We start from the raw sequence: 20598 nt of genomic DNA, 5'->3' as shown, positions 1-20598 counted from the left end.
GGGAGGTGAGAATTCTACCACTGAACCACCAGTGCCTCACCATCAAGAGAGTTCCTGGGCAGTGTAAACAGCTAACAATATGAACTGCTAACTGAAAGATTTGGCAGTTCAAGTCCACCTAGAGGTGTCTCAAAAGAAAGGCCTGGTGATCTACTTCTGAAAAATCAGCCATTGTGAACCCTATGGAGCACAGTTCTACTCTGACACACAGAGTAGGAGTTGTCGTGAGCAAGAATTGACTCTACAGCAACTTATCCCAGTTATAATCCTCAACGACAGACGCTAACTTTCATAGCAAGAGTCGTGATAAGGGAACCTACACCTACAAATGGGGGCATGTGTGCGTGTGTGCAGGTACATATTCATACTCACAGGAAATAGAGCAAGCAAAGGCAAAAGAGATGGCAATAAAGATGGGGGAACATCCAACACTTGTTTTCTTCATGTACCTCCCCATGAACTAAACCCACATAGTTTATTTGCCACAACTCCTGTCATTTTGCCAAAGAAAATAATTTTACAAGCTCAATTTCCTGGCTTTCATCTGAGTGTATTTCAGTACAGTTTACATATACACACCATTCATGTTCCAGCATACAGAATGGTTTATACATTCACTTGTTTAGAATGTTTGATATTAGAAAGTCATTTACCTCATTTACTCTATGGGAGTTTTTAATACTTGAATAAGGAAAGTAAAGCATGCCTTGTCCCAGGCCAGTAAATAAGTGACAATCAGCAAATTTAATATAAAAGTTAGTAATTTTCATACATAGTGGTGTAGTCCAGTAAAACCTTGTAAATTTCTCCTATTAAATAGGTAAAAGAAATAAAAATATAATGGACATTTTTATTTATAGAACTTTTTTTTAGTAGAAAGTAAGAGAGTGATACTGTTCTAAAGCTGGAAGGAATTTTTGACACAGGTTTTACTATATTAACAAAGAAAAGACATACTTATCTATTTACAGGAACCATATTTAATGAACCCATTCATTTTATTCATGCATACACAGCTGCTAAAGTGGTAATCCTATTGGCTTTTACTCTGAAAAGAACTAAATATTTTTCCATTTTAACATTGTCAATTTTACTTTTTTTAATAATCAAAAAACAGCCAGCAAGAATGAATGACAATAATTCCGAACAAGTGAAGTGTGAAATAACGAAGTTTTGAGCATTCACAAAGTGTGTGGTAGCTTTTCAGTCCATCTAGTTCATTAACAGATAACCTACATAGTTTCTTTATGCATTTACTTATTAATTTAAAAAAAATTCATTAAAAAAATTGTTATACTCCTACATAGATCATTCTTCCAAGAAGAAATAATAGCATAAACTAGAGAGAAAAAAAAAAAAAAAACACGAGAGATGTATTGTGTACAATATTCTAGACAGAGAGAAGTGATAAAGATTTTAGTGTTGATTTTATTTACCTGTTAATTTACTTACTGTATTCTTGCTTTATTCACTTTGAGGGCTGAAAAAGAATTATGGAAACACAATAGCGGCCCTTTTAATTTACCAAGTGCACTTTGCCAATTAGAAACATGCTGTCTTGTTTATGGCATACATATAATCAGATTCACTTTCGTCATGACAGAAAAGCAGATTCCTCAATACCCAGCATATGTCTTGTGTTATATTTACCAAATAAAGTAGGTGAGCCTCCTGAAAACTCAGAACAATTGAGTAATTAATGAAAAAACTTATGGGATACATACTAGGTGAGAAACTTTTGCTAGATGGCATGGGCAGGGTAGGATTAACCAGTAAGCACGGTATACCAGTTTACAGTAAGCAGGCTATACACGGGCTAAATTGTACTTACTTACTAATTTGCAGAGCACAATTTCACATGGGTTCCACCACATCTTGACTCATGGGAGATATGAGTTAGTTTAGCTGAAGTCTCTTAAGGAACTTCCAAACAGTTTGAATACCTGAAAGTATATTTAGCAAGTAAATTAATCTGTATGACTTGCCAAATTAATGGAAAAGATGATAAACGTCATTGAAAGTCCAAGGATATAGAGGCCAAGATCATAAAGATAGAAAAATTGGGAGAGCATTGCCTGGGTTAGATGACCAGAGTGTGTTTTTTTGCTCCTCTGGGCAGTGGAGATCTCAGCTGAGAGTGAACCTTACTGTTTCTCTGACCAGTGATGTCATCATGAACCTCTCTTTCCTGCCAGATGACCCAACACAAGCTTTCTCAACTTCCTGCCTCTACATAGATAGGGGAATTTTCCTTGTCTTGGCAACACACATCCACACCTTGAAAGACATACAAACAGCACTTTACTCAAAGTTTCAGTAATATACTCCAAATCATATGGAATTGAGGAAAAGAAGAAAGAAGTTTTGGGTGCAGTTAGGTGATAACCACCTAATTAAGCAACCTCATTCCCTTCCGAACAAGGCAGAGTATGTGTGTGTGTGTGTGCGCGCGCGCATGATTGTGTGTGTTGGGGACTGGGAAGAGTGTCACTTTTCAGAACTGGAAAAAGCTTTCATGTGGTTATTTTATAGGTTCATGAAAGAACGGGCATAGACTCCTTCTTTAGTCTTCCCATCCTGTCTCGTTCACCCCAGCTCTTCATTTACCCTGTTTACCTTAATTTCTCCCCCCCTAATCTCATCTCCAGCCTCCATTGCCTCCTCCTTCTTTCAACTATCATAATCTGCCTAGTTGTTCACAAACCCCAAGCAGACTCTCAGGCCTTGGAAATGATCATCAGTCTCAGCATAGTTTTGTGAATCATGACTTTCTCCTTTTCCACCCTTTTCTGCTTCTGAGTCAAATAAGGGGAGGCATTTTAGGTAAAGAGAAAGGAGGAGGGAATGAAGAGCAGTGCAATCATCATCCACTCCAGGTTGTAATTTACTTTTCTATTTGCTTTCCCTCAGTTGTCTCAGAGGATGTAAATGAAAAGAAAGAATCTGAACTTGCACTATGCAAAGGTTACTTTTCTGCAAGTGGATTTTATTTAATTTCTTTCCTTCCATACAAATTAGTGGCATATTTTTGTATTTTTACAAAAGATATCACCTTGAAGACTAAGGTGTGCCTGACACAAGCTATGGTGTTCTCAACCGCCTTATATGCATGTGAAAGCTGGACAATGAATAAGGAAGACCGAGAATTGACACCTTTGAATTTTGGTGTTGGTGAAGAATATTGTATATAACATGGAGTACCAAAAAAACGAACAGATCTGTCTTGGAAGAAGTACAACTAGAATGCTCCTTAGAAGCAAGGATGGTGAGACTATACCTCACATACGTTCGACGTGTTATCAGGAGGGATCAGTCCATAGGGAAGGACAGCATGCTTGGTAAAGTACAGGGTCAGCAAAAAAGAGGAAGACCCTCAACGAGATGGATTGATACAGTGGCTGCAACAATGGGCTCAAGCATAACAACAAATGTAAGAACGGTGCAGGACTGCACAGTGTTTCATTCTGTTGTACCCAGAGTCACTATGAGTTGGAACAGACTGGATGGCACCTAACAACAACAACAACATGCCAAAAGAGCATACAACTTGGATTCCATTTTTAAAGCCTGTCATAAGATGATATCTCCTTTACAATTCTTGGATATTCTTCCTCACCATGAAGTTAAAAAATGGGATGATCCACCACAGAAAACTTCATGAATGAGACCTGATTTAGATTACTGAGGGAAGTGTGAGACATAGATTGCTATGTGTTCAGCAAACTTGTGTTTTCCTACCAGACACACAGCTAGAGAACATTTTTTAGCTTGCGTGTAGTCATGTCATGGTGTTCTAGTCAAAGGAAGGTGAGCAAAAATAATTCTATCCCATAAAAACGTCCCACATGAACCTCTAGTCTCTATTTTACAGATGGATGGATTTAGAGCATACAACAAACGACTCTGATATTCAAAAAGATATTAGAGCCCTGCAACACAGTGAATTGCTTTTATATGGCCCTTCTAGCCATGATCTTGTAAATCCCACAAAATGATTGAGTGGGACTGTGCAAAAAAGCTTTGTAAAACTCTTACTGGGATTGGTTGGGATATGCAAATGAGATGTCTGTGGCCCACAAAGGGGATTGGTCAGTTTTTCCATTGTGCTATGCTTAAAAAGAGCCAATCCAAGAGGTTGAGGGGGGAACCTCACTGCCACCATCACTACCATCAAGAAGAAGAGCAAGGAGCAGAGTGCATCCTTTGTACCCAGGGTCCCTGAGTTGAGAACCTCCTAGACTCAAGAGACAGAGCTATAACAGTGGAGAGCTGTAACACTGGAGATGGCGGCAGCATGCGAGGGCAGTGGCATGGGACTGGCAGACAGCTGCAATTGTCTGGCCAACCCACAGAGTGAGAGAGTTGAGCACCTTCAGGCAGGAGGCTTCCTGGCTGAGTGGGATGCCTTCAGGTACTTCGGTGGAGCTGAAAAGAGAGCTGTAACACTTGCCTGATCAGGGCAGAGACCAGGTCCTGAGCAGGGCCCAGTGGCAGCAAGGACCCCAGTCAGGGCCCAGTGGCAACAGCCAAGAATAAGCTGTCTTGAATGAAGAACTGTATCCTGAGTTGTTCTGTTACTTCCAAGTTGATCCTGATCCTGAATTGTAACATGTTACTTCCTTAATAAACACCGTAATCGTGAGTATGGTGTGTGAGTTCTGTGTGGCCACTAAAATGAATTCTCGAACCCAGCAGAAAGGTAGAGAGTGCCACTGGAGAGACAGCTGATGTCAGAAATGTGAAAAGGTTGGAGAGTGGAGGTAAGTCTGACCTCCACCTCATGGGAATCAGCTTTGGGCTGATGCTCATGGTGATCATCCTCACCTTTGTGAAGTTAGAGGACTTCTGACACCACCATTTTACAAGCCCCAAGATGGAAGTAAAGCCTGGGACCTTGAATCCCATACGAAGTGTTGTAGGACTAACACCTGCACTGCAATAGGCTAGAGAAAAAAATAAACTCTTACCATGCTAAGTCACTGAGATAAGAGCTTTCTTTATAATAATAGTGTTACTTTTTCAGTAACTAATAAATAAATTGATAATATAAGTTAGGTATTGTCATAATAAAAAAATTAAAAATTTTGGCATTAATTTAGTATTAGACAGCAGGCAACAAGAAAATATACACAGTAGTCTGTCAGCAAAATATTTGGTACAACTTCCATGTGCATTAACTTGGAAGGCAGATCCTGCCCACTGAGCTTGTGGCTCTAGGGAAAGTGATTGGAAAGATTCAACAGGATAGTGAGTTGGCTTCTAATGATGGCCTTTAGCAAAGTATTACAAGAAAGAGGTGAGATCAGGAGAGAATTGGCTGGTTTTCAAACAAAGTTTGAAGCGAAAGGAGCAAATAAATAAAAAAAGAAAGAAAAAAAGGAAAAAGGGTTTTATAGGACTGGAAAAATATAGTGCATCTGTGTGTGATTATTGGCACATAGAAAAGTCTAGAAACAACACATTTAAATCCTACTTACATTTTTGAGAATTTTATTGCCAAAGAATTCAAGCCCAGACTAAAAAGCAGTTTAGTTGTACCAGCCTTGAAACAACTTTGGGGACTCAGTTACACTGGAAGAAAGAGGGCTGCAAAAATGGCAGCCCCTTAAGAAGGCATATTCCTCAACACCCCTACTGCTGTAGTCAAGAAGGGTAATAAACTAGGAAAACACCCGTAGAGATGTAGGCCAAGGGCCTTGAAATACAATGGACAAGAGAGTTCTTCAAGGAAAAAAAAACAAAACCAGTTGTAGTCGAGTTGATTGCGACTCATAGGGACCCTATAGGGCCGAATAGAATTGTCCCATACGGTTTCCAAAGAGAACCTGGTGAATTAAAACTGTCGACCTCTTTCCTTAGCAGCTGAGTTCTTAACCACTGCGCCGAAAGGCACTGCTCCATCATCACAGGGAAAGGTGTCTGCACAGGACTGAATAACTTCTAGGAACGTTGCATCTTCTTTTCTTGACTTCTTTAAGTAGGAGCTAGGGTTTAGGGAAAGGCAGTCAGTAAATGAAAGCAATCTCAGTCCCTACATCAGTGCATGAAAGCTCTCCTGCATTGGACTTGGATGAGTAGTAAATACATTTTATTTGCATAAGCAATTGAGATTTGAAGATTTGTTTGTTACAGCAGCAATTATTACCCTACCCAGTAGGAAGAGAGAAAAATAAGAGTAAACAGGAAAAAAAGGGTGTAGAGCAACAATACGGATTTGGAATAAGGAAGACAGATTTATGAGATAGTAGTAAACAGTATTACTGGAGAAAATGTTCAAATATGGAAATCCTTAGTTTAAATATAAATGTGATAAGTAAGTGAAGATATTATTACTCATATATATCTTAGGTTGAAGAAATATATCAGCTGAACTTTTACCACCTAAACACCCCACGTGGTAGATTTTGAAAAAATGGCTGCAATTATTCTGTTCCCTGTGTCCACCTACACATGCAATGTGACTTTGCAAATCTTGCCATTAAGAGGTAGAGTTTATTTCCCCCATTCTATGATTTTGGGCTGGTAGTGTAGATTGCTTAGATGCACAGATTCAGTAGAAATGAAATCTGTCAGTTGCAAGCTGAGGCCTCAATAGTTCTGGCATGTTGTGTTCTCCATCCAACATTTATCCAGTTGGTGTTTCAGAATTGTTCTGGACCACTCAGTTTTTTGTTTTGTTTGCTTGAATGGAGTGCTTATTTTAGTTATCCTGTCCCTGTCTAGTAATTGTACTTTGTATATTTTTTTTTTTTTTGCAAATGTCTTCAAATCAAGCCAAGTTGCATAGTAAGAACGGCCTCTGGATGTGATGGAGATCACGAGAACCTGGACTTCAAGTGTAACACCGTAATGAAGTGAGACTTTTGGGGGTTTGGGGAGGGGATCGGTATATTTTTCATGTAGGAGGGTTATGAATAATTGTGACCAGAGGACACACTGTGGTAGATTGTGGTATAAGAATGGCTGTCATTATTTCCTTCCCTCTATCTATGCCTCTTTGTAATGAAATTGTGCAATTTTTTTTCTTCCCTATTAAGAAGTGTGGTCTAGTTCCTGACTCCTTAAATTTATACTGGCCTTGTGCCTTGTTTTGACCAACAGAATGCAGCAGAAGCTACAGTGAGTCATTCTGAAGCCTAGCCCTCTAGAGACTATGCACACTTCTACTCTGCTTCTGGAAGACCTGATTCACTGTTGTGGACAAGTCCAGGGTAGACTGCTGGATGATGAGAGACAGGTGGTCCAGTCACCCCATTGCTCTGCTTCACAGCCAGCCAACTGCCAGACATGTGAGTGAGGCCATCTAGACAAGTCAGGCCCCACCGATCCATCAGCTAACCGCAGTACAAGAGTGAGCTTACTTAAGATCAGCCAAGCCTGGCCCAGGTCCACCTGACTTACCCATAGACTTGAGAGCAATAAAAAAAAAAAAAAAAAAAATTATGCTATTTTGGTATTGTTTGTTACACAGTAATTCATGACTGATACAAACCCTAAGAAAATTAAACATTAAAGGAAAATTTTGGACATGCATGGTAGCGTGAATGGGAAAGAAAAGAGAAATTGGAGGCTGAGACAATGACAGGAAGAATAGGCATTGTTAATACACTTAATCTGGGGCATTGAGAAGTTAAATGACAGCAAAAGAGCACTCATAGCATAGGTGAAAGAGATACAGCAAAAGGAGGAAAGTATATCTGAGCAGAAAAAAATAGAAGAATACCAAAAATCTTCTGAATAGTCACTGGATGCCCCAAGTGAAGGCTCAGTGCTAAAAGCTATACTAATGGATTCATGACAAAACAATAAAAGTCCATTAAAACTATCTACGTGCTCTGTAAATGGGAGGCAGAGTGAAGCACAAAAAAAAAAAAAAATAAGGTAGAGTCTCTATTCACAAAGAAACTTCCAATCTAGTTAAGAAAACAAAAGAGATGTGCAATATGTCTTAACAAGATGGCATTATGTTATGACGTAATACATGACTGAGGTACAAAATGAAGAATTAAACGAGGGTTGGTCAGGAAGAAGGGGAAAAAGAGGACTCACAGCTTAGGGGACACTGAGCTTCCTGTTAAGGGTGACAGAAGAAAACAGGAACAAATAAATATGATGGTTGAACAACATGATGAACATAAGTTAATGTGACTGAACTGTACATGTGAAGAATGTTGAAATGGCAAATTTTGTGTTCATATATATTTACTACAAGTTAAAAAAAAAAACTGTAGAATTGAAGGGTACACTAAAATTTATATGTTGAGCTACAATTAATGTTTAGATACCCTATGCAGTATCTATGCTGATGATAACCTGACTGATGCTTGAAAATCTCAAGTGAGCAACATTCTCTGACTATTGTGTAGGACATGATTCCATAAATGGTTATTCTAAACAGTGGTCTTCTGTCAAAGGCAAAGACTCTCAGCAATATTCCAATACAGTAACTTCCAGTTACAAGGTTGAAGAATATAACAACTTTTCTTTGAGTAAGGATTCGATTTTAATGCGTTGAAGTACAACACTGAACAATTATAAAACAACAGAGAAGAAAGAGAACCAATTAAATTGGAGTAGACGGTATCACACATATAGGAAATGGGACTGGAAGAGTATCAGACCTTTTAAAAGTAGAACTAAAAGCTAGAGAATAGTAGAGGAAAGTCTTCAAAGACATGTGAAAATTATTTTTAACCTATTTTAATTCTCAGTAATCAGGGACACTCTAAGACACATAAGAACTCAACAAATGTACGTCCCTTAAACGCCCTTCGGAACCAGCTAGATGATGAGCACCAACATAAGGGGCAAAACTAGGAAGGAAGGCATGGGATACAGGAAACAAAAACCAAAACAGATAAACAGGAAGCGGAAGTTCCAGGAGAACAACCAAGCTGGAGGCCTAAAGGGTAACAATTCCTGAATGTAGCATGTATGACAAAAATATCTCCCGGATACATACATATGGACATGATTTTCTTGGATTATGTGATATGTTCATGCATCTGGAGAAAATTATTCATAGGTCTATGATAGTTCTATGGAAAAAATATAGACTGATAAACAGAAAACTACAAAAATAAAACAAGCCTCATTAATATTATAACTCCAGTAACAACACAAAGTTGCTTTAAGAAAGGATATCATAGTAAAATACATGGCCAGTTAATAAACAATATCCGCATAATTATAATAATTAAGTCCAGTCTATTGTTGTAAATATTTTTTTATTTTAAATTTGGTATAATAACTAAATTAATATCTATGTTGGGAGAATGGGTAAAGGCAAGCTGGGGGAGGTGATTTAAGAGAACTGAGGTTTCCTGTTTTATAAGTCAATAGACACTTTCTAAAATGCATAAATCAAGACATGGAAGCACAAGTTACTACCTGAGAAATATGCAAATTAATAACAGAGAAAATTATTAGGAGGGATACAGTGTGGTATTGTGGAGAGAAGGTGCAAAGCTGGAGGATACTGCTTTTCTTTATGTGCTCCAATGCTGTTTATTTTTTGTTTTTTTACCTTTGATTAACACTTTAAAATGTCTTTAAAACAAATGTGTTGATGATTGAATTATCTCTGACCTATGGTGAAATTAAAAAGCAAAGAAGAAAAGATTATGAATAATATTTTTCACTTTAGTAGAAACATACACACACATAAACACTACACACATGGATATTCATGGAACATCTCTGAAAGTATAGGCAGGAAATGGTTAAAAGGGGCTATTCCGGGAAAAGTTTCCAGGCATCTAAGATGGATGAGAGAATTACTTTTCATTATATATACACTTTCAGAATGTTTGAACTATTTTTCATAAAACATTTTTATTTAGAATATCATTGTATTAAAAGCATTAGTTTATATTGTTTAAAATTGATGGAGATGGTAGTGAATGCGGGAGTAGAGTCAAGACTTACAGATTGTGTTAATACTGTGTTATATGAAGAATTGTGATCTCTATTTCAAATAGGTGGGGATTTTGGTGTAAAATTAAGGCAGGAGTTCGAGCTCTGGATACAGCACTGTGGTAGGAGCCAGCTCTGCCACTTATTAATACCTATTAACATAAGGAGGATACGGGCTACTTTTCCAAAATCTCTTGGCTCAGTTTCCTCATCTGCAAAGTGGAGATAATAATAACAATTCCAGAAAATTATGTGGGAATTAAATGTGATAATCTATACAAAGAAAATAATCAAGTGGCTAACATTACAAAAAACAGACATACACACAAGATGAACAAAAACTCTATAAACTGTGGTAATTATTAATATCATTATGTTATAGAAAATAATTTAATATTGTACCAAATTAATACCAGAAATGTGGAACATAATTGTTTCACATACCCAGTAAAAAATGGGTGGTATATTATGTTAACACTCAGTGTTTGTAGAATACCAGAAGAGTTGAGCCTGGGACACCAACAACTTCCTATTTCTCACCACGGAGAATACTGCCAACAAATCAGCATTCTTGAATCCTTAACATCACTGCTAAGCATGGAGCAAGGGGAGTATGTTTGTGGGAGTAGGTGACAGTCATAATTAAAGGGACAGCCACTGCAACAGAACCACCTTATCATGTCCAAGCATTCATTCACTGTCTCTGAGTCTCCAAGTCTAATTTGTAAAACAAACAAAAAAAACAACTATTTGACAATAAAATGATGGCCATTATGCAAAAACAGTTTAAGTTATGTAAAACTATGCACATCAAAGACAATGTAATAATTACTACATTGCATTTTTGTATACATATTAGTCAAAATCCTTTGCTCTTGATGTTATTACATCTCTAAAAACTTATTTTATATCATATTACAAATGAGCCTCTAGCTTACCTATGTCTCCTCCTTTGATATTTATATCAAATTTTGTAAGCAATAGTCATTCATTTTTACTTTGTTCTTTTATTTTATATGGCACAATTATAATTTTGTAAATGTTATTGTAAAATATATCACATAGACAGAAAAGTACATTAAATAACTATTCAAGTTTAATTAATAATTATAGAACCAGCCCCTAGAAACTGCAACACAAATCAAGAAGTAAAACATTTGCAAACACTCCAGAAGCTCCCCATTCTGTTTGTCTTTTAAATCAAAACCTCCTCTCCCCTTCCTGAAGAAAACCACTATCTGGACTTTCGTGATAATTATATCTTTGCTACTCTTTATAGTTTCACCATCTATATATTCTTCCTGAAACAATATAGTTTGATATTGCACACCTGTCAGCTTTATAAAAATTGAAACATACTGTAGGTATTTCTCTTTTTCTTCTTTCACTGAATTTATCTGTATGTATTTATAAAATGGACTGCTAAACAGCAATGGAAACACTACAGCTACACAAAACAATAATAGGAGTTTGAAAAAATACAGAGGTATATAGACTAAAATACAAAATATTCTTTAACCCTAGCCCCACCCTCATAAAGACTCTTCATTGTTGTGCTAACCACCATAAAGGAGTTTGATGTGTCTCCTTAATCTTTATTCTATCCATTTGCACATATGCACATGTATGCACATATCTTTCTTTTTAAAATAAAAGAGATCATCCTCCATGTATTATTCTGTGACTTCGTGTCTTGCTTAAGAATATATCTAGGGGATTTTTTCTACCTATGATGTTTAGGTTTTCCTTACACTTCTTAAAAGCTGCTGCACGGTGGTTCAGAGTACAGCTGCAGTATAATTACTGATCCTTTATTGATACACATGTACTTTGTTTACATTTTATATATCTGACAAACAATGCTGCAATGGACATATTTGCAGATACGTCTTTGGGAATGTATATGAGTATTTTTGTAGTCTAAATTACCGGAAATAGTGTTGATAGATTAAACCTTAAGAAATTTTATAGATTTGCTATTTGAATTCTTAAAGGTGATGCAAACACCCATAAAAAGAACTGTGTGCATTTACCTTCCCAAAATAGTGAGTCTAGTTACTCAGTCTTTGATGATGTAGAGCAGCATACACTTCTATTCACTACAAATGTTTGCACAAGTCCGAACAGATGACTTAGAAATATGTCCCTCCATTCCTTTACAGTAATTACTTCTCTGTTTCCATCGGACATCAACAAGTCATTCATGTTGCTTTATAGTTACTCATCCTATATGTTATGTTTATATTCAAATAATGCTGCAGGGCTAGTTTAGAAATGGAAATTTCATTTAAGAGTTAACTCTTGCTACATATTTGCTGAATGAAAATAAATAAGTAAATAAATGAACAAATAAGCCCCAAACTGTGCCAGGTACTATGGATTACAAGGAGCTATGCAAAAGCTCTTCTGTGTTTTCTCATATGTAAAAGGAAGAGTTTGGACATGAAATGGTGTCAGTGGTCTCCTCCAGCACATAGATTATTTGATTCTTTAATTCTGTTCTTAGCTAAGAGATAATATGTAAAATGAAAAGAGCAAAATACTAGGCAGGGATGATGATTATCTGTCCTATGTTGAATCAGGAAGGTGAGCTGTCAGGTTAGGGCTGAGTGGCAGGGGAAATAAGCTGTAGAAAGATGGAGTCTATGATAAATATCTGGGCTGTCCAAGCATAGACTACAGGGTCAATTTTGATTTAGACATTAGCCAGCTATGTACAGATTAGATTGCTTTCTATGATGTGGTCACATATGAGGGTTTTTATCAGGTGAAGCTTAAGATCAGCATCACAGAGTCTGTAACACAAAAATTATTTCTCCGAGAATATTCCAAAATGCTTATGTTCCTAATTAGATAACAAACTGCCTGAAGCTAAGAACCGTATTTTGTCCTTTGTTTCTTCTCTTTCTTGTCTCATGTTTCCCAGCACAGAGCTGGCTGCTCCCAGTAGAAAGTTAACAAATACGCACTTATTAAGCACTCCTTGAGGAATTGTAGACAGAATGCACAGAGTAGGGGGACTAAGGTCCAAGTTTTGTAATGCTAAAGATACTGTGTTCTCATCTGAGGGGTGCCTTTGGTAAGTGCTCAGCCTTGGAGCATAGGTAGAGCCAGCAGCTTCTCAGTAACCTCACAGAGTTATGGGCAATTTAGAAGTAATGCAGTCAAAGATCAAAAACACACTCCATCTTTGCAGGAAAGGAACTTGGTTGACTTTCTCCCAGCAGGAACATATCTCCTTGCACTGTGAATTGAAATCTAAGGGCTAATGAAAATTTCTCTTTTGGTTTGACTTTATGTATAATCCATTGCCATCTAGCCAAATCCGACTCATGAAGACCCCATGTGTTAGAGAGTAGAACTGCTCTCTGGGGTTATGTTGGCTATAATCTTTATAGAAATAGTTTGCCAGGGCTTTCTTTCATGGAACTGCTGGGTGGATAGAAATGGTAATCTTGAGATTAGCACCTGATGGCCACCCACTTGCTCCATCCAGGCTACTGGCTGATGTACATATAAACTCATTGCCATCGAGTGGAATTCTGATTCACAGCGATCCTATAGGACAGAGCAGAATTTCCCTATAGGGTTTCTAAGGCTGTAAATCTTTTTATGGAAGCAGAGTGCCACATGTTCCCCTTCCTCGGAGGGCTGGTGGGTTTGAACCTCTGACCTTTCAGTTAGCAGTCCAGAGCTTAACCACTGCACCACCAGGGCTCCTCATGTATATATAGGAAGTGAGAAATGACTATTAGATGATTTCCTGAAGCAGATGAATATAGACACATGTAGCTTTACTGGGATAAAAATAACAACAACATGGCCCAACACATAAAAAAGGAGGCAGTAGAGGCATCATAATTTTAGAGACCAGTATTTTAATGTAATAATTAGTTTCATCATAAATCAAATACTTTTTAAGTAGCTTAAAAAGAAATAGCATTTAGTTTAATTCTGATGAGAATGAAGCTTTGCTTCATTTGACCAAGGGTGTTTAAGATTTGAACAGTAATGTGTAATATAGAAAGTCTTTAACAGCGACCTTTTCCATTCTACCTGGTGTATAGTATTGCTTTTGCAATCATTTAGTAATTATATAAGGAGGGTGTATTTATTATGAATTATTGATTTTATAATTACTGGTGCTGGTAGTCACATTATTACACAATGAAAATTTCTTAATATACAATGCTCTTCACCCTCAGCTGCGAACAGATAGTGCAATGCAATTTAAAGAGTAGCCAAGAGTATTTTTTTTTTTTTTTTGCCAACCAGCTAAATGATTCACCTTCTGAAAAAATATTGCTAATGGTGCTTAAGTAGAGAGGAATGTCCAATTTCAAGGTCATTGACGGAAGTTGATTACAGTCACCGAATGAGCACAAGGTTCCTACTTAACTGTTCAGTTATTTTTGCTGCACTCATTGCTGGGAATTAAAAGTTATGGCTGTAAATTTGCTGCCAGCTAAATAGACATCAAAGGCCACAATCATACACTAGATCATGACACATGATGATATATCTCTTATAAAATTGATTTTTCTCCACGTGCAAGGCAGCTCTGAGTTACTCCCCTCATGGAGCTGAGCACAGGAAATGTCTAGGCAGGCTGAGTGTAGTTGTCAGGGTAGTTTATATTCTAGGCTGAGAACTTCTTTTATTATTTTTTTCCCCTCCATGGAGATGTGCAAAAAAGGTTGTCGAAGCATATATTTTGATTTCACTTGCCAACAGATTGTGAATAGCTGATTTAAGGTTACTGTCGCCCCCAAATGGGAAAAAATTAGGTTTCTGAGGACCAGAAATATTAAAAAGTCTGCCCAAACAATATTTGCTGCTCACCAGAATTCAAAATTGCTGATTTTCACGCCAGAAACATCCCATAGAGTTTTGTAAAGGCTGTAAGTCTATTATGCCGTTCTAATCTATCAGATTTTCACTATCCTGAGGATAAGAGCATCAAATAGAATTACAGAGGCTTGATTAGTGTTTTTCTCTCTCCTGGATATCCTCCTGTTATTATAAAGGGACCCATATTTTTCACAAACAACATGCAAATAAAAGGTTTTGTCTGAATGAAATACCTAAAAAACCCAATAACATTTTAGATGTATGCCGGTAGGGATGCTATTTCCGGGCCTGCTACATGGTATAGCTTTCTATAAGTAGTGCTTTATGCTGTGTATTTTACTGGTGTGGCTGGGGAGTCAACATCAGAGTTAAGCACTGGAGACAGGAGAATAGTTGACCCCAAATCCCCTTTGTCACTGGCAAAGTAAGGCTAGTTAATATATTTCATGTGGAAATTAAATTCCAAACTCACCAGCCTGTCATTTAAAGCCCTCTAAAATTTTACCCCAAATTTACTTTTTAAATTTATCTTCTACTACAGTTCTCATCACACTCCAGCAAGACTTAGCTTCTCATTTCTCGACAATTGGGTGTTCATTTCCATCCCCTTGTAGTTCCCATCACCTGAAGCACTCCTTACTATCTGTCTCTCTCTCTCTCCTATTCCCTACTTTCTGCATATTCATTTGCTTTCCTTGAGTCCCATGTTTGTTCAGTTTGTCCTTCCCCAATCTCTCTTCCTCTCCCTTTTGTCTCTACAGCTCACTTTGAAACTTAGTTCATATTCTAATTGTTTTCTTATCTGCCTGCTTTACGTATGCTGATTTGTAATTGCTTCTCAAACTATCGTTGTTAGGAGGTGTTTTTTTTGTATTTTTGTTTTCTTTTTAAAGAATGGGTAGTGCTTATATCACATCCTAAGGAAGAGGATGTGAATACAGGGCTTGGTCCACAGCACTGTACAATACATGCTTTTTAAATTAAATGTAATTTAAACAAATTCTAGGAAATGGGGTTGCAGCTGTGTCACAAGAACAAAGAACATGATGGACCTTACCATACCATGATGTTCCCTGAACTTGATATAGTGATGACATCTTTATTAGTTACCCTGAGCTACTGATCTATACTGTTAACTGATCTACCAAAGAGCCTAGGATATTCCGGCCCCCATCCTTTAGGGTGACAGAAATTACCTAAGATCTATTGAATATGCCAAGTACTGAACTAAGTGGCAGAAATTCTTTATTTTACTTAAATCTTAGAGTCATTGTGTGAGGTAGGTACTATAAATCTCATTTTAGAGACAAAAAAATGAGATCAGAGAAATTAAATATCATAGCCAACGTCACATATCCAGTAAAAATCAACGAAGATTTGAATTCTGAATTTGAGGTCTATGCTCTACCTCACATTGCCTTGCAGTAGTTCTCTATTTCCCTTGATCCTCCAGTAATGCACACGAGGGGCTTTATAAATGTCGAATTAATAAATATAATTTAATGGAATTTTGATAAAGGGTATATTATATAATTTTGTAACTATTAGTACCATCTTCATCCTCCTCACTTGCTCGGTTGATGTCTTCACTCACTGCCACCCATACATATCCTAAGAGTTTCTCAGAAACCAACTCCAGTCTCACTTCCAAAATCAAACCTTTTATGCCTATTTCAAATCTCATTAGTCTACTTGTCAATACATCACACATTATTGCTTTATATATCTATTTCTGAAAGATTTTGATTTTGAATGGGTTTCTTGGTCACTTCAAAATTAAACTTAAATTATTCTAGATTAGAGACGGAGAACCTGGTGCCAAGGGATCAGAATAATTTGCTAAAAATCATTTATAACTCAACTTGAGATCGGATAATTTCTGGCTCTGGCCTAATTCAACCTTCTTTACCTTGTTACCTAGATTCACTGTTAAAATCCAATTACTCTTAAACTCAATAGAGTTTACATACACACATAACTTTTACAAAAAGCTAAATATCTAATATCCTAACTCTGAGTCCCTCAAATTAAGAGTCACCATTCTGAAAATAGCAAGGAAGGATAGGCTAGGATTGTACCACACTCAATTTGATTGTGCACAATTATTTATGGCCCATAAGACTGTCCATGCACAAAATAGTTATTTGAAACAGAATCCATGTTATAAAATTTCTTTTTTTATGCTGCGTAGAACTCAATGTCATGCCACACAGAACTCAACATTATGCTACAAAGAACTCAATGTTACCAGAAATGTAAGTACTTGAGAAATATTGTTTAATTGAGGCAACCACCACTACCCACATCATGGTTCCCGTTATTAGACGAGTACATATGGAGATGTGAATAAAAGTGTTTCATTGTTGATCAGAGTCAGAGAAAAGAAATTGCATATCGTGTCTCCTAAGGTAGAAAGAGGAGTCTCTGGGTAGTGCAAATGGTTAAACGCTTGGCTACTAACCAAATGGTTGCTGGTTAGAATCCACCCAGAGGCGCCTCAGAAGAAAGGCCTAGTGATCTACTTTTGAATGATCACAACCATTGAAAACCCTATGGAGTACAGTTCTACTCTGAAACTTGTGGGTCACCATGAGTTAGAATAGACTCAATGGCAAGTAGTAAGCTAGAATGAATGGGAGTTTCCTTTCTTTGATTCCCAAAATGGATAGTCATCAGAATCAGTTGTGGAGATTGTTAAAACCTTGGATGTCTCTACTTCATTTCATTCTAACATAAGAAAGATCATGTGGATAGAAGTATTAAATCAGGAATATGAGCTACTTCTTCCAGAGTCCAATAATGGGTTTTCTTTGGCTCCTAAAAATCGGAGACTATCTCAGTGAGTAGCATTTGAGCTACATATCCTAATATCCCTAATCCTTGTGATAACCATGCCACTCCCACTAGAGAGAGATCCAGATTAACTGTGATATTATACAATACTCTGGAATATGGATGTGTTTTCGCTCTCCTCTTCTTCTTAACCCCTTATTTCAAAGAATTAATTCATTCATTTCATACTTATTTGAAATTTATTCTGAGTTATGTACTCCTACATGAGCTAGGGATTTAGGGGTGAATAGAACAAAAAACAGCCCTAATTTTAGGAAGTTTGTATTTTACTGGGAAAACAGACACAAAAGTAAAGAAATATTTAAAAGTAAATAACAAATTACCAAAAAAAAGGTAAGTTTTGTGAAGATAATATAGCCCAGGGTGATGATAGAGTAGAGACATGGGGAATGAATGGAGTTCTTTTATAGGTGGTCAGAAAGACCCCTCCGAGGAAGTGACATAAAAGAGGTAGCTATAAAAGATCTGGCAGCATGGCATTCCAGGCAGAGATAAGCAGGTACAAAAGGCCTGAGGTAAGAAAAAGTTGTTGTGGTGTTAAAATAAATAACAAAATAAGTAAATAAACAAAAAGTCTAATAGGCTAGGGAAAGGGAAGAGGGGAGAATGGTTTGAAATGATGTACACAGGGACAAGATCAGGTAATGCCTGGTGATGACAGTTAAGGATTTGGGATTCAGTCTGAAGTGTAACTGGAAACCACTGGAGGACTTCAAAGAAATAAATGATGTAATCTTATTTATCACTTGAGTATGTACTAGGTATTTTGCCCTAGTTGATACTGTGGGGAATACAATCCCCTTCTACCTTAGGAATCTGGCACATACATTAGAATGAAGAAGGAATTTCATTAATATATATTCACCTCATACAAATATTTTGAGAAATATATATACATGTATAAAAATATGTGTATATGTATAAGTATATATATAACATGTAATTATATATTTCAGGAAGCTATTAACACACTGTGTTTTCTTGACTGTGCAAAGACATTTGACTGTATGGATCATAACAAATTACGGCTAACACTGAGAAAAATGGAAATTCCAAAACACTTAATTGTGCTCATAAGGAACCTGTACCTAAACCAAGAGGCAGTTGTTCGAAAAGAACAAGGGGATACTGTGTGGTTTAAAATCGGGAAAAGTGTGTGACACAGTTGTATCCTTTCACCAAATTTACTCAGTCTGTATGCTGAGCAAACAATCTGAGGAGCTGGACTATATGAAGAAGAACAGGGCATCAGGATTGGAGAAAGACTCATTAACAACCTGTGATATGCAGATGACACAACCTTGCTTGCTGAAATCGAGGAAGACTTCAAGCACTTACTGATGAAGATCAGACTACCGCTTTCAGTATGATTTGCACCTCAATATAAAGAAAACAAAAATCCTCACAACTGGACCAATAAGCAACATCACGATCAATGGAGAAAATACTGAAATTGTCAAGGATTTCATTTTACTTGGATCCACAATCAATGCCCATGTAGGCAGCAGTCAAGAAATCAAACAATGTATTTATTGCATTGAGCAAATCTGCCATAAAAGACCTCTTTAAAGTGTTAAAAAGCAAACATGTCACTTTGAGGACTAAGGCGTGCCTGATCCAAGGCTTGGTATTTTCAATTTTCTCATATGCATGAGAAAGCTGGACAATGAATAAGGAAGACCGAATAAGAATTGATGCCTTTGAAGTATGGTGTTGGCGAAGAATATTGAATATACCATTGACTGTCAGAAGAACAAACAAATCTGTCTTGGAAGAAGTACAGCCAGAATGCTCCTCAGTGAGGATGGGAGATTTTGTCTCACATACTTTGGACATGTTATCAGGAGGGACCAGCCCCTGGAGAAGGGCATCATGCTTCGTAAAGTAGAGGGTCAGCAAAAAAAAGGAAGACCCTCAATAAGATGGATTGACAGAGTGGCTGCAACAATGAGCTTAAGCATAGCAATGATTGTGAGGATGGCGCAGGACGGAGCAGTGTTTCGTTCGGTTGTACTTAGAGTTTCTATGAGCTGGAAGCAGCTTGACAGCACCTAACAACAACAACATTCACACACTTATAGAAGGTACCAAGTTAAAACACATAGCCAGTTGGAACTTTGAAAGTATTTCTAATGAAGTTATTTTGCTTAGATTTATGACAAAGTAGGACACAAATGGCTTCCTTTCATTTACACAATTTTCAGAAGAACTTATTACCATTATATTTTCTAAAATAGATTTTTGTTTTCCAATCTAGTAAACATGTAATTGTTATTTATATACCTTTCATTTGTCTACAGATGCTCAGCTTAGTGACACTCAATCAAACTAATGGATTATGAAATGAAACAGAAAGTAACTCAACATTCCCAAATTGCTGGGACAGAAGGAAATACAGACTTCATTACTGGAATTAGAAGGTGGTGGAAGTTTTCCCCACATAACTTGCTTTAATATCAATACATTTGGGTTTTAGGGCTAACTCATCCTCTGAATCTTCACATAAACTAGTCACAAAAATGGTTCAAGTCGAGGTGTTAAACTTTATACTCCAGTCTGACATCTTTTCTTGGGTAGTGAGGTGCTTTGGTGAGAGTTACTACAGAAATAAGAAACTACTATATACTCCACACTGGCACATATGACCATTTTTGAAATGTTCTGACTTTTTGATCAGGCTACTTCCAAAACAGATATCACTAAAACTCCTTTCTGGGCCAGAGGGACATGTAAACGGTCAGCTACTCACTTTCCCTTCTGTCGATAATCCTACATATTGAACTAGCCCATTTAGTATATGCCTATGCTTTACTTTACACAACTTTTCAGAACTATACTTCATTCTTCTTCTTAAATATAAATCCCACAATTTTGTTTCTTTTTTTTATTGTTGTAGTTTAAGTGAAAGGTTACAATTCAAGTTAGTCTCTCATACAAAAATTTATACATACATTGTTATGTGACCCTAATTGCTCTCCC

The sequence above is a fragment of the Trichechus manatus genome, unplaced genomic scaffold (assembly GCF_000243295.1).
Source record: "Trichechus manatus latirostris isolate Lorelei unplaced genomic scaffold, TriManLat1.0 scaffold00078, whole genome shotgun sequence".
NCBI lineage: Eukaryota > Metazoa > Chordata > Mammalia > Sirenia > Trichechidae > Trichechus > Trichechus manatus.
This window is presented reverse-complemented; position numbering follows the sequence as displayed.